Here is a 6,000-nt window from a genome sequence, read left to right on the forward strand (position 1 = left end):
CCCTCACCCTGCTGGGCCTGATGCCCCCCAGGACAGGGCTGGCCTTTGGGGCTGCCAGGGCACTGCTGGCTCCTGTTCCACCTGCCTCAGCCCAAACCTCCGACCCCTTTCCCCAGAGCTCTCCAGCCTCTCATTCCCAGTCTGTCTGTACATCCAGAGTTGCCCCATCCCCCTTGTTGAACTTCCCATGGTTGGTGAGTGCCCAGTCCTCTCATTTGTCAAGGTCTCTCTGCAGGGCCTCCCTGCCCTCAAGGGGCTCAACAGCCCCTCCCAGTTTTGGGTCATCTGCAAACTTACTCCATGTCCCTTCCAGTGCTGTGTCCAAGTCATTGATGGAGATGTTGGAGAGCACAGGGCCCAGATGGAGCCCTGGGGAACCCCAGTAGTGACAGGTCACAGTCTGATGTCACCCCAGTCACTGTCACCCTCTGTGCCCAACCCCTGAGCCAATTGCTCAGCCAGCACAGGATGTGTTTATGCAGCTGTGGGCTGGACAGTTTGTCCAGAAGGATCTGGGGAGAGACAGGATCAAAAGCTTTACAAAATCCAAAAAGATCACATCAACTGGCTTCCCTTGACCAGCCAGGTGGGTCACCTTGTCACAGGAGGAAACCAGGTTGGATAAGCAGGACTTTCCTCTCATGAAGCCCTGCTGGCTGTGACCAATGACTGCGGTGTCTTTCAGGGCGTTTTCAATAACTCCCACAATAATCTCTATAATTTTACTAGATTGCTGACGTGAGAGTGTAGGCAGGCCTGTAGTTTCATTTCTGGGATCATCCTTCTTGCCCTTCTCAGAAATCGGGACAATGTTCACCGGCTTCCAGTCAACTGGAACCTCTCTAGATTCCCAAGGGCATTGAGAGGCCTCATGATGACATCACTCAGCAACTTGAGTACTCTTGGATGAGTACTCCCATCAAACTTAGAGGGATCCATCTGGAGCAGCAGATCCCACACAATGTCAGGGTCAACTGGGAGTTGATCATTCTCACAGTCATGGTCCTTCAGCTCAGGTCACTAGCACCCCCTTAGCCCTTGAAAACCAAAGCAAAGAAAATGTTAAACACCTCTGCCTTGTGCCTCTCCATCCTCCTCAAGTACCAGGCTGATGTTATTTCTGCACTGCCTTTTGCTATTCGTGTATTTTAAAACCCTTTTTATTGTCCCCCACAATACTGCCCAGCACCAATACTCCAGTTGAGCTTTGGCCGCATGAATTTTCTCCCTACAGTGATAAGCAGCAGCTCTGTGTTCTTCCTACATCACCTAACCTTGCTCCCACTGACCACACACTATCTTTTTTTTGCCTTAGCTTCAGAGAAAGATCCCTGCTCAGCCAAGCTGGCCTTCTGCCTCGCCTGTTTGCCTTCTGATATTTGGGAATTGCCTGCTCCTGTGCCCTTCAGAGGTGGAGCTTAAAAAGTGACCAGCACTGATGGACCTCAGCACCTCCAAAAGCATTTCCCCAGGGAACCTTGAGCAGCTTGAGCTCTGCTCTCCTCATGTCCAGAGTTGAGGTTTTGCTGGCACTTTTCCACCTGTCAACAGAGATTTTAAACTCGATCACTTTGTGATCGCTGTGGCCAAAGCAGCCCCAACTGCCACTTCACTCTCGGGACCTATTTCTGTTAACAAGCAACAAATCAAGGAGAGCGCCTTTCCCAGTCAGCTCCCTTAGTACCTGTACCATGACGTTATGATCCAAATGTTTTAGCAATCTTCTGGACCAGTTTGGTATTCCCAGTTAGCCTCTGTCAAGCTGAAATCAGATAAAGGTGATTGATTTAGATGTGTTCTTAGTGTTCCATAGTAGACTCCCACAATGACACTCGTTTGTTTGTCCCTTAATATTACCCAAGGATTAGTTATCAGGCAAGGGGATGTTGAGGGGTGTAGTTGGGAAAACGTGGCTGCTTTTCCCTTTGTGAGTTTGTTTTTGCAGACAAGACTGCCAGTGAGGGAACAGCATGAGGGCAGCCTGAAGTGAGAAACCAGGCCATTGTACCCCAGACTTGCAAACCATCCTGTCTGCTGGGGCAGAGGTTTTTCACTAATTCTTCAAATGAAAAATATCAGCTCCTTAAAACTCCTTGAAGCGGATTCAAAGCTTCCGTGTTTACTACAGCTCAGCTTTCTACAGAGTCAAAGTTAAAAGGTTATTCACACTCCTGGGGAGAATACTATAAATCTGCTAGCTCTTTACTTATAAGCAGTATGTTAATATTGTGTTGCCACATCCTAAGTGTTGTACTAAGATGTGGCCTCAAGAAAATTTGTGGTTAGAGTGCAATTAAGCAGCAGGGGGAATCGAAACTGATTTTCTCTTTAGTTTCCTGTTAGGAATTACTCTTCTTGTGTTGCTGTCCTGTGACTCATGAAGAGTTTTTTGTAATTTGATGCCTGAGGAGTGGTGAGAATTGAAATTGGAGACACAATAGAAACTATAAAGTTATAAAGAAACTGTAAGCATGTAAGGAGTGCTGGGATCTCAGATCAAAGAAGTTGAATGTGTCTAAATCTGTCTTAATGCCAAAGTCACTGAGCAAACAAAGATTACTCAGTTTGATTACTTTGATTACTGAAATCAAAATTTACAGTAAGCACATAAATCACTGCCCAAGTAGCAGTTCTTGAAAGACTGGTGTCAGTTGAACACAATGCCAAACTCCTAAAACTTTTCACTTCCTTCAGTGACCAGAAGTGCATTAGAGGGGAAGTGCATCAGAGGTGGATGATGCTTGTGGTTCCCAGCCCGGCCACAGCCAGCACTAGCGCTGCCCTGCTCCACCTGAAGGCTGGGCAGAGCTGCTGGGGCACAGGGCTCACACGGTGCCTCGTCCTGAAGGTTTGTACACCTCAGTAATGGGGAACCTTTTGTTCCAGGGAGCCAAGTTTCCCTGCACGTGTACGCCACAGCAGTGGTCCTGTGACCCGGCGCTGCCCCTCAGCTGAGGCACAGTGGACTCGAGCTGCAGTAGCTTTACTGCAGCACCTTCCCAACCTTGTCTTACATGTCATCCATCGTGGGTCCCTGTCACAGTAAAACAGTTTTGCAAGGGCTCAGTCACACAAATTTCAGTTAGTCCATGTGTAAATACAGGGCTCAAGAAGATGAGGTTGTGGAACAAACTGGTGCCAAGTCACAGACGGCTTTGTCGTGAACTTTCCGTTTCCTTGGTAGCAAGTTCGTGGCACTGCCTCATGGAGTCTATCCAGTGGTGGATGCCCCATCCCTGGGAGTGTTCAAGGCTAGGCTGGATGGGGCTTGGAGCAACCCGGGCTAGAGAAGGTGTCCCTGCCCATGGCAGGGAGGTTGGAACAAGATGAGGTTTAAGGTCCCTTCCAGCCCAAACCATTCTATGAATACCAGAAAAATGCTACAAAAAATACATAAAGTGAAAAAAATAAGGAGCCCCTACAAAGGAATATTTCTCTTCATCCTGACTTTGACCACGTGCCTTGGGTTTTGTTTGCCATTGCAGCGGGACCTACTGGCATAACTTTGGGTTTCTGCACCACATTGCATGAGTAGAGATAACTGGGTTTCCTGTGTGTGCAGCGGTGGTAGGGGATGGGAGGGCACTCAGGCCACATCAGTTGCACACAAACAAGTGCAAAATGAACTATTTTTCTTCCCTTCCCCTTTTTCATGTGCTTTGTTTGGTCACAAGGGACTTCGTGCTGCTCAGAACAACACACTGCCAAGTGCAGTATTTTTTTTCTTTTTCTTCCTGTTACCCAACAGTGCGACTGGTAATCCCTGTCCTCTTGCTGCACCTCATGTCCATCTGGTGTTACAAAATCAGCAGTTTTTGCATTGCACCTAAGAAGGATGTCCTGTCCTCTCAGGATATTCTTCCCTTGCTATTTTTAGGCCACAAATGCAATGAGCTCCCTCTTGAAGTTTTAAATTTTTTTTTGGATGAGCACTCCAGATGTACTGGGCCTAGGGATAGGATGCACGTCCATCAACATCTTTCCCTTCTCAGAAAGCTCTTTAAGTAGGGCTATACAGGGCAGTTTTTGACACTGGTAGAGGAATAGACCAGTGTGAATTATTCCTTAAAAGGCCAAGCACCAGTGACATTTTGTGTGTCATTTGTGTGGGACAGGGGACACGGAGAAGGTGTGAGGCTATTTTGTATGGTCACATTCTTTAATGGATGTAGCCTGTTCTTGCCTCTTCAGGCTCCTTCTGAGAAGAAAGTTTCCTCTGAATGGGTGGGACTCAGCCAGTTTCTTTTCAGATGCTGAGGGCACAGTGCTGATGGAAATCTTGGAGAGACCCAGAGGGGATGAAGAGAGACTGAGCCAAATGAAAAACAGACAGCAAGCATTAAGTGTGCTTTCCTAACAAAAGCCAAGAAGTGAGAGAGCAGGATGTTTGCTTACAAAAGCAAATTACTGAAGCATGACAATAGAATATGTGAGCTCTTCCCCTCATAAACAGAGACTTCAAGAAAAACCTAGAAAGGACTTTTTGTTATTTGGGGTTTTTTTGTCGTGTTTATTTTCTCCTCTCTACACATGTGAACTGTGGGAGGAAGGAAGTCATGACAAGAACACAGGAATTCCAAGATATGGTTTGGGTTGGGTTGTGGTTGGCTGCCAGGTGCCCACCCCGCCACACTTTCCCTCCCCCTCCTAAGCAGGGTGAGGAGAAAATACCACAAAACAGCTTATGGGACAGGAAGATCACTCACCAGTTACCATCATGGGCCAAAGATGGGAATTGGTGAAGATAAATTAAATTGATTTCCAATTGAAAAGAGAGTGTGATAATGAGATACAAAACCAAAACTAAAACCACCTTCTACCCGCCCACCCCTTCTGCCTAGGCTCAACTTCATGCTTGACTATCCTACCTCCTCTCTCTGCTAGTGTTGCAGGGGGATGGAGAAGGGGGATGGGAAAGGGGATTGCGGTCAGTTCATGATGCTTTGTCCCTGCTGCCCCTCTGCCTCTGCTCCAGCATGGGATTCCCCCCCATGGCTGAAGTTCCTGCTGGGAGCCTGCTCCTGTGTGGGCTCTCTGTGGGCTGCAGCTTCCTCAGGGGCATTTGCAATGGCTCTGGCATGGGGTCCTCCATGGGCTGCACCATGGGCTGCAAGGGGATCTCTGACGCCCAGACCACCTCCTCCCCCTCCTTCTTCCCGTGGTGCCTGCAGGGCTGTTGCTCTCACATCTTCTCTCTCCTCCCTCCCAGCTGCAGCTGTGCCACAGTGGGTCCATCTTGGAGCCATCTGGAGCTGGTTCTGCCCAACATGGGAGCAGCTTCTGGGCCACCAGTGCCCCCTCACTCCCCGAGCCTGGCCATGTAAACCCAACAGGTGTGTGCATCCTGGTGAGACACAACACATTAACCTTCGTCCGGAGAGCCACTGCAGCATCACAGTGAGCACAGCACGTGCTGAGCATCACAGAACTGCTGAGGCACCGAGGGAGCTGGGAGGTGTGCAGGGGTTTGGGTCTCTGGGATGTCCCCGAGGGTGCTGGTGATGGCAGTGGAGCAGCAGGGTGTCCCCAGGGAGCACAGCCTCAGCCCCTGGGGTTGCTGGGAGCAGTGAGCAGGCGAGTGGGGCTCCCCCAAAGCTGTGCTGGTGCAGTGTCCTGTCCATGGAGGCACTGGGTGCAGCTGCACATGGGGTGGGCACAGCTCTGAGAAGGCTGCCAGGGTGGGTTGAGAGGATTTTGCCATCCCTGGTCTGTAGGGGCTGTACTGGGGAGCCAAATCCTCAGGGCCCCTGTGGGGCCTTTGTGGCACTCAGAGGGCTTGGGCAGCAGAGCTGTGTTCATGGATGTTGGGACACTACTTGTGAACAGGACTGGTGGAAACCAGCCCCCGCGTCTGCCTGCGATGGCCGTGCTGTCCATCCCCACGCCTTGGAGCGGCTGGGGGACAGCTGTTCCTACGGCCACTGATGTCTTGGGAAGGAAATCCTGGGCCAGCTGGGATTTGGGTGTCCTGGGCAGCAGTTTGAGGGCAGCAGCGCTGTG

This window comes from Manacus vitellinus, unplaced genomic scaffold (assembly GCF_001715985.3).
Source record: "Manacus vitellinus isolate BGI_N305 unplaced genomic scaffold, ASM171598v3 scaffold_97_pilon, whole genome shotgun sequence".
In the NCBI taxonomy this organism is placed as follows: domain Eukaryota; kingdom Metazoa; phylum Chordata; class Aves; order Passeriformes; family Pipridae; genus Manacus; species Manacus vitellinus.